Source organism: Lichenostomus cassidix, chromosome 1 (genome assembly GCF_008360975.1).
Source record: "Lichenostomus cassidix isolate B80296 chromosome 1, HeHo_3.0, whole genome shotgun sequence".
NCBI lineage: Eukaryota > Metazoa > Chordata > Aves > Passeriformes > Meliphagidae > Lichenostomus > Lichenostomus cassidix.
Genome location: NC_139479.1, coordinates 56079037 through 56088836, shown reverse-complemented (window position 1 = coordinate 56088836; position 9800 = coordinate 56079037). Strand labels below are relative to the sequence as shown.

The following is a 9800-nucleotide window of genomic DNA, read 5'->3' as shown; positions in this document are numbered from 1 at the left end:
CTCACCAGCAGGAAGTTAGCTGATAAGCTTCTTAGGCAGTGAGCTCTGGTAAGCAGGAAGCACTGGAGCCAGCTCAAGGAAGTTGCCCTTAAAATTGCTTTGCTCAGACCTCAAACTCAGCTGCCTAATTAGAAGGTGTTGAAAGGAAGAGTCTCTGGTGTGCATTTTTCTATAGACAAGACTCAGGAAATGTGTTACTTGGGCAGCAGTAAACAGGGAGATAAATGTTTAAAAGATACCATAAAAAACCATCAGTCGGTTCATGAGGATGCGAGTGGAAAAAACAGACTAATACAAGTGTTCACGGAAAGGTTTTGAAGCAGCCTGGGACAGGTCCCAGTGGAAAAGCAGCAGGCAAACAGGCAAGCTATGCAAATGAGTATTGGCAATCTGAACACTTCCTATTTGTGGAACTCTATCAGGCCCAGTGAAAGGAATGCTGCATAATGACGACTATCATATTTCTCCACATGATCTGCTGCATAGGATGAGCACTGACAGACCTTTTCTTTATAGTGATTTAATCATATAGACAGGCACTCTCATTCTTTAACGAAAAGACAAAGAATATTAAATTAGGAGCATTAGATGGAGCTAATGATAGAATGTCTGTGTGAACAGAGAAGGGCTTACAGATGTAAATGCATGCTTGGCTAAGGTTATTAAAATAACATTTGCCTGAGTCTCCTCTCTCACTATGCTGAAGTAGTGACAAGGGCTGCATTGTTATAAAATTGTGAGATCTCTGAACTCATGAAGGCACTCAAATTATTTTAAAAGCTCTCTCTGTATGAGTACTTATGTGTGTCTATGTGTATATATATATATATATATATATATATATATAAAATATACATGCCAAACACTAATTATTAGATTATATTCAATATAATTCAAATTGATTTTGTTACTTAGGGTTCCTCTTCCTTCACATATGCTTACAGCCACAATACACCCCTTGCCCCTGTCAAGAAATCTCAAAGAGCAATTCCTTGGGGATACAAACTTTACCTCACTGGGGCTGGTTTTGAGCTGCCTTCTATCTCTGACAGATACAACTTTGTTGCTATCACAGATGAAAAATCATCACATGCCTAGTTAAACACCCAAAGCACACACCATTACGTAGCTTGCTCCACTGTGCAAGCAGACAGGTTCTAGTACCCACAGATGATGCCAGACAGCCTCAATTATGCATTTTTGACTCGAAGCTAATTATCAGGGCAGTCACACCATAGATACTACTGGCAGCAGGTCTGTCATGCTATGGTCACTGCCACCCTTTTCAGCTGCACAAGTAACATTCAGCTGCCCCTCCCCAGCAGCTGCCATCTCACCTTTTCATAAAAGCAAGATGACTTCATAAGGGAGAGCACAAATGCCACCAGGACCAGCTCCATTAATTCCATGGCACAGACATCCATGATCTTTGTGAAAGGTTCAGCTGTCAAACCCTCCAGGATCCTTCCTGCAACTGTGGGCTGGGAAGCAGGAACTTACCATATTTAGTGAGTGCTTGATGAGAATGCGGGAGGATGACTATGGCATGCAGTGGCTCCCTGAGTGTTTGTGACACATCAGTGGAGTTGGCAGCTTGCAGTTTAAGTATTAGTGCTCCCATATACACCTCTCTTTCTACAGACACATGGCACAGACACATTCTAAAGCCTTTCAAGGTTACTTAACTTCAACACATTGGCACAGCAGGGGGAACTAAAGACTGGAAGAAGGAATTATCTCTGAACTCCCATCTTGTCAGGGTGCATATTTAGAAGCTATAGACATATATGTATAGAGACATTCACATAAATAAATAAATAATAGATGCAACAGAAAATATGGATCAGAAACGGAGTTTCACAAGACAGTCCTATACTATAATTTGTGGAGTATATGTCACAGGCACAATAGGAAGTTAACGCTTAGAGGCATTATGGACTGTCATGTCAAATCATACTTAGAGAGCTTTAATATGTGGATTACAGATACATTAAGCCATACTCTCCCCTGACTATTATGTCAATGGGACTTTGCATATTTGAATAATACTACAGTGCATAATCCTAGTACTATGCCACGCTTGCACAATACGTCTGGGTATACCTGAAAAGAGTAGGAAAAGTCCAGGTTATTTGCCAAAATATTAGTTATTTTTTAGTGCATAACCACAGGGACAGATACCATTGTTTTATAAACTCTCTTTATAATGCAATTAGCAATCACAAGTGTGCATTTATGATAAAAAATGTCTGTGTGTTTCAAAAAAACAAAACAACATTTTTCCCACCCCATTCTCTTTTATTTTCAGATCACTACTTCAGTGCATTGGAGCTGAACTGAAGATCTGAAAAACAACTATACTATCTTAACTACTTCTCTTTTCCTCTGTGCCCTCCAAATGGGTCCTTGCTGTTCCCAATTACTGAACTGTCCTTTCATCTTCTCAAGGGAGATTCAATCTTTCCACATCTCTCCCTACTGATGCTCCCTCTTTCAATCAGTAACTGAATTTCATCACCTCTCTTCCACCACCAATTTGAGCTGCCCACAAATTTAGATAGCACTCACTTGTTCCTAACTTCCTTCTCCTCTACTTACTGACTTGTTTTTTCCAATGTGTAAAGAACAGGACACACACTTGGGGAGTGAACACAACAAAGCCAGAAAGGAGTATCCATGAAAAACTTTTTTCCTGTAAAACTTATTAAAGATGGTTATGGTTATGTTTGCATTAGCAGTTTCTTTTAGGCAATAGGAGCATATCTATTGAGTGAAACAGCTGCTGCTGGAACCTGATGTCCATAATATATGCAGTTTGTTGGAGATTTACTTCAGACTATACCCAGTCTTGCACCTTTTTCTGGCTTCCACATCGCAGCTGGACTTATTTTGATTAATTTCATCCCAAAGTAATTCAGTTTATGTACCTTCAAATAACTCCTCATTGCAAACCAAAGTGGTTGCAGATGGAAAATTTGCTGCAAAGGTCTGCCTCGCCTAAGTTAAACGGTAATTTAGATGCACACATATCAAACATAGTAATTTATTACCAAAATCACTTAATTTCAGGCACCAACTGAAGTATCAGAAGATTGTGAGAGTGGTTGTCAGAAATCCTTTTCCCAGCTGAGAGAAACAGATATTTCCAGAGGAGAAATCAGTAGAAGGTCAGGTGGAGTGTGCTAAAAGTTGGTATTGTTTGATGCAAAGAACTTAAAAAATTCCAAATATTAGAGGTTTGTAGGAACAACAGGAGTATCTGGAGCATATGTGTGAAATACAGCAAGATCAGGTTTAATCTTGAAAAAATCCCTACCTTTCAGGAAATACACGGGTCTTGTATTGGAGAGCTTATACTAGGCTACTGCAGAATTCTTGGAGTTTTGTATCAAAAATATATATCCAGTGCTGGAGATGGTTCTGGTCTAAATAGAGATCATAAATCTGATCTCACAGTAAAATTCTAATCTACATGAGTCATTTATCTCCCTTCACAGGTAGAAGATCTTTGTCAGCCTGAATGTCAGCCACAGCTATGCATCAAAACCTGCATTCAAGAAAAAAAATTCTTCCATCCCCATTGTTTCTTTCTAGCTCTGTTCTGGTATTTTATCTTCACACCTCCCTTTGGCTTTTATATTCTTGTGGTCTCCATAATCCTCTCTGTCCTTGTGTCGCCCCATATTTATCTAAGCACCTGTTGAGACCTCTATTTTTCTGTCACTTATCTCCCCTAGTTTCCTTCCCCCCTAATTCTGGATTTCCTTTCTTCCCTTTTCTTCTCCTAAGAGGTACTGTCAATCTATGACTACTCTGTGGTTTATGCTATAACATTTTGCAAAGGAGGAGAGACACATGTCCAGAGTGCTTGTTTATTTTTGAAGCTGTGAGGCAGCATCTACTCTTCTGTAGTTTTAGTGGTTTACCTTTATAGAGATACACTTTTTTTGAGCTATTTTCTAATAACACTCAACCTCTCTATCTAAAAAGCTACAAGAACACTGCCTGTGATAGCAGTGCTCAAGTTCAGTGATTGGTTTTTGGCAGCAGAAGATGGGGGCTAGTTTCCATGCTGTGTTGCAGGGGATCACAAATTTGAACTCTTGTTTTTCCTACCACAAAAAAAAATCATCTTACCTGTGCTTTCCTGTCCAGAAAATCAGTTAGCTCACTTCTGATGGAGGAAACTAGATAAAGTGTTAGTTAAGTGAATGAAAACAGAATTTAGGCTCAGGTTTGGGACATCTTAGCAATATGGACGCAGATGAAGAGTATTCAAAGAAGCATCAGCTTGCAAATACAATTCACAAAATATTGGAGAATGGACCTTCACCTTCTGTAGAAGCTCTTAAAAAGCCACTACCTAGGTTGAAGTAAGGAGATTACAGTGGGGCAACAAAGTTATTTTTGGTAGTGTACTACCACTATATTCCCACTAAAAACTACTTGCCACCATGAATGCATAGGAACAAATTGTCAACAAATCCTAAAGACTTCTGTGACTATGAACTGTTTTAAATATCAGCCCATGTCTAACTGTTCTATTAATAGGTACCTCAGGTGACGAATATACTTTGGCGTACCATATTATGCTTCACAACATGCATTCCTACCTCAATAAAGTATAACCTCTTGTGTCCTATTGCTTTGTTTAATTAATTTTAAAGTTCTTTTTAATTATTAACGTGAATTCTTTATTATTTTCCCTTTGCAATGGATGATTTAACACGGCTTTCATGCCTGTTCCCACCTGCTCTGACTCATGTACAAGTACAGTCTGAAGGAAAGCTGAAAGCTTAAGCTTTGATGCCTAACAGCCTGTTTTATTTTCTGATATTAGATTAGTTCTGTTGTGTAAGACACTTGAGCATTTTCTCTGTATTCTCTAACTAGATAAGCAAATTCAACATTCTTGTGTGGTTTGGGGTTTTTGTTTTTGTTTGTCTGGGGTTTGTTTGGTTTGGTTTGGGTTTTTTGTGGGTTTTTTAATATATATAAAAATGGGTAAATATGGGGGGTGGGAAGTGTCATAATAAATCAGCTTTTAAGATAGTTATGCAGTAAATTGTTTTTCCTCTCCTGTGGAGATAAAGACTGTAACAGTTTAAAGATCTCTGTCCAAAACCTGTGCCCCTGTATGTGATTTGAAGCCACTGAAAAGTAATATGCTGAAGCTGGGTGGGTCTTTTTTTTTAAGTTTGTCTTTGGTTTTGGCTATTTTCATAAACATTATAATTTATTCCTCCAAGTCTCCATAACCCTTTAAATTGCAGAACAGCAATGAAATGTTCAGGCTTCAGGAGAAAATTGCTCCTGGGGAAAAAGTCAAACCTTCTGCACTGTTATGTGATACCAGAGTATAATGAGTATGTAAAGTATCAAATTAAAAAATGTTAGCAGTTTATTATAGCTGAGCAATCACTGAATGAGAAACAGGTTTCCCTTTCATTGAGCATTAAGGACATGACCTGGGGCTGATAAGCACACTGCTGCCTCAGATTCAACATTTGATTTAGGGCTGGAGTAGTTGCCAGCCAAAAATCAACCTAGGATTTGTTTGTTTGTTTAATCAATAATTTTCCAAGCTGTTTATAGGAAAGAAGTATTGTAATGAATTAAGAAATTAACTAGGTTTAAGTTATGCATTTACATTTATCATATTCAGTTTTACTCCAGGCCGCTGCAATACAAATCATCCTTTGAATGCAGCTAGATCCTACACAACAATTCCTTATGGCTGTGTATATTTCACCACAGTTCTGCACACTTTTGGTGCCCATTTGTCTTCTCTGACACCTCCTCCTCAGTGGCTGCAATATTTGTTGTTGATGGAGAAATTACTGCTGAATTAAGGGAAATGGAGGCATTGCCCTTTAATCCTACGAGCTACCCAAGGCATCCTTGGGGCATTTGTCAAGTTCTTTCCCTGTGTCAGGTCTCCCAGTGATTCCATTACTGTGATCACACGAGTTCAACTGTTTGCAAACACACTCTGTTCCGCATCAGGGCATAATCCTGTGTGAAGGTCTCTGCCTAGTGCCAAAGACCTGGTCCCTTCACCTGCTGTGGGACCACAGCTGGTACAGCTGCCATCAAGGGTCACAGAAGCTTCCACATAGCCAAGTGTGCAGGATCCAATCTGCACCAACAAGGATGACTGGGATGACAGGTGTGTGCCCAAGTCCTGCGTGATGAGAAGTTGAGGTGTGTTGAGGGTGTAGTCCTGAGTATAACCCTCAGAAGCAGCCACAGGTCCCCTACCCTTGATGGGATTTTGCCATTAAACCCTGCACTGTTGTTTGGTAGAACCTGAGGTACTCAGCCACTCTGAGCAGTGTCTTCTGCTCAGAAACAAGTTAATGGTGGGAGACAGGATCAGGCCCAGGGAAAGGAGCAAGGGCCAGACACAGCCCTTGGATGGCTGGACAGGGTCTGGATGCACAGGGCAATTGCAGGCAGGGCTGCAAGGCAGCAGGGCTGAAGCTGGGCTGAGATGCAGCTGGCAACAGCTGCCAGGATGGGAGCACAGGATGCCACTGTGCAGCCTGACCTCACGATCAACAGTGGGAAGGGGCTGCACTCCACTGTCCCTGGCTGTGGCAGCCAAGCCTCAAAACAGCAGGTCCACAGCACTCACAGTTGCTCCTGGGCAACACATGTCCCTCTCTGTCCTGCTTCCACGGGATTTTCCTGTCACTCACGCATTTTAGAGAAAGATTGCACGCCACACATCAGTTAATGTTTTATACACAGCTTTTTGAGCAAATGAAAAATAACAAAGTGTAAATGGACTTATAACGAAATCAAACAAGTAAGAAGATGTTTTTCTTCTACACAAATAATTTAAAGATTTTGTGAAAATTCAATTTAACTTTAGAATAACCAGGACAAAGCACTCATTACACATTTTTCTTTCAATTAATTCATTCTTAATGCTAGGAATTGATGTTGTTTGTAATACAGTTTCTTTTTTCTTCTTGTCTCTAATGGAAATGTACTACAGAATGAACTGGAAGAGAACTAATATGAGATGCATCATTTAGAAAGTTAAATTTCTGAGAGAGACATTAGCAAGCAGGAAATACAGATTCTGAATAAAATTATCATCTCAGTCTTAATTACATTTATTGACACAAGTGTAATATTGTTCCCATTTCTTAGGTTTCATCCCTGATTGCTGCCATCACAATGAGCCCACCGTACAGTTTGTTTGACTACACTTTATTGCATTTTCCATGTAAATAATCCCTGTTCTGTTACAATATCTTTCCTAATTACTCTAATAGAGAAGTAGAAATGCTAATACAGGGTAGTGCAGCAGGTGGGGCCAGTTTGTTGACTTCTTTTGTGTGATTTTTGAAAGTTCAGCCTATTTTCCATATATTTTGTTCTTTTCTGCTTCTTTTCAAAAAATGCTGCTTTTCTGGTTTGATCTTACTTTTTCTCCTGCTCAGTGCTATTGTAGATGTATTCATCAATAAAGTAGAAGCGTCTATAGAACAAGATAGAGCATGTATCCTGGTGGTTAGGGTTGTAAAAACCCATGAGAAAATGGTGTTTGCACCAAAAAATAAAAAGTGCCTAACTTTTTTCTTGTGGTCCTCATGAAACTTAAAGTTTTACCAATGAGAAAAGAAATACTATTTGGAAATTAAGACATCTTGGTAGCTCTTCACTCTCCACCTTTTCAAAGGAATTTGGCCAAAGCTAAAGCCTAAGTTAAGGGAATACAAATTCTTTCAGCTTAATTTGCAATAAGCATTCAGTGTTGTAGGGGTTTTGTTTTTTTAAGTCGGAACTAAATGTGTTTTGGCAGAACACTAGCATTCTTCCTTCCTCCTCCCCTCCCAAACTCCCCTTCCACAGTCTGTTTGAACCTGGACTTTCATTGGCCCCTATGTGGGATGCTGTACTCCATCTTTGTTGCAGACATGGGATTAGAGTGATATTTTGACTCATCCAAGTTCCCACACTGTACTCTCAGACTGTGCTGGAACCTTTTGATACTTTCCTATAAATGTGCCACTAGTACACTGCAGACAAAAACCACTGCTCTGGGGTCTCTTTTTCTTCTTTCCCATCTGTGTCAGCCACAGTCCAGCCCACTTGTTTCTCAGAAACTGCTGATAGTGTTTTGTTATCCTTGGGTTGGTTTCAGAACAGCATTTTTCTCTCTGATGCTAGTCAGTAACTTTCTCATAATCAATGAATGTCATTCTCATTGGCAGGTTATTTTCATTCATCTTTACCAGGAATTCATTAGTCACTGGAGTTCTCTATAAAACATCTTGATTAATAGCCTCTCTGGTTTTAGGTTGAGTAGAAAATTTCTGCTGTATTTCATGAATTTCTCAGTCATTTAAGCACAGAATCTTAGAAATCACAGAGCTGAAGGTTTCACCTACTCCTACCTGTACACAGGCAAGATAAAAATTACTTCAACAAACACTAAAAGAATATTTACTGGCTCTTAAAAAAACCAAAACACCCACAAACAAACAAATAACAAAAACCAACAGTCTATGCAATCATCTTCTCATATTACTACACTAACCCTTGTCTTTCAAAAATTTACCAGGAATCTAAATTACGTCTTTGTTGAAAATTCAGCTGTTTTCTCTCTATCTTAGACGTTATGATCATTATAACGGTTTTTACCTAATAGAAGAAATTTGTGTGCCTTATTGTTCTATCTGACAGACTGAATAATTGTAATTTTTTCAACCTTTCATTTTCTTCGTAGTTCACTTTTTTCTAAATGTTTTATTAGTCTTACTACTCTGTACAACTTATCACAGTCTTCTCTAAACCAGGTTATTGGAATCTGTTCTGGCCAAGGATCCACTAAAACCAGGAAGAGCGAGGTAAAAGAAAAGTCTTCCAATGCCTAATATCCAACAGTCATCTTAATTCATTCAAGAATGAGATTTTCCTGTTTTGCAAAAGGATCACATTAGTGGCTTCTATTCATTTTGAGGTCTATGTTAAGCCTTTTATCTTTTTCATCAAAGTATACAGTCAGCTAGTACCTATTTCAAATATATACATCTTATTCCTGCTAAGTTCAATGGTTTACACCTGTCTAAAATTAATCATACAAAATTCAAAGAACATATCTTCTTAAATCCTCATTTTTGACATATGAAAGGTGTTTGCCACCCTTCCTAGAGTGAACTCTGATATAAAGTTTGTATATATTGCATGGATTACTCAAAGACTCTTATACCAGAATAGTGCATTGACTTTTGAGAAACTAATTTAATCAGATTTATATGTTTTATTGGGTCTTCAATGATCTTCTGAAAAAAACTGCTGCTGCCAGTGCAATTGTATAGTCACGTGAGTTGTTTCCTCAATAGTCATTTCTACAGACTTCTGCTGTGGAAAGCCAATCCCTGTTTTGTTTGGGGTTTTTAGCAAATCTTTTTTCAGTTCAGCACACTGTATTATGTAAGTAGAGCTCTCTGCCCACTGTTCTATATTCCCAATGAAATGGAAAGGGATATACAATCTTATCCACGAGGGATACATCTGTTGTTGCCTTTTCACCTGTTTCCAATCTTACTCCAGCAGCTGTTTCTCTGGACACCCTCCTGTATTCCACAGTTTTTGCTGATCTCTTCTGCAGCCACCTTCCCAAGCTCTTGGCACATTTCAGTACATTAAACCATCTCTCTGGCTTCTTGGTTATCCCACCAATATCTTGGCTGCTACTTCCTATGATGAATCAACCTTTGCACACATTATCACTTTGCATCTGGCGTTCATACCTTCAGTCTGCCAAAGCTTGGAATTTATTC

General features: G+C 38.9%; 1 long non-coding RNA gene across 1 annotated transcript; it reads left to right on the top strand.

Moving 5' to 3' along the window:
- The first annotated feature begins 1421 nt into the window (after nucleotides 1-1421).
- On the top strand, nucleotides 1422-4010 carry LOC146444670 (uncharacterized). Its single transcript, XR_014850316.1, has 3 exons — nucleotides 1422-1508; nucleotides 3070-3167; nucleotides 3498-4010. It is a non-coding gene; the product is annotated as an uncharacterized LOC146444670 (long non-coding RNA).
- The last annotated feature ends 5790 nt before the right edge of the window (nucleotides 4011-9800 follow it).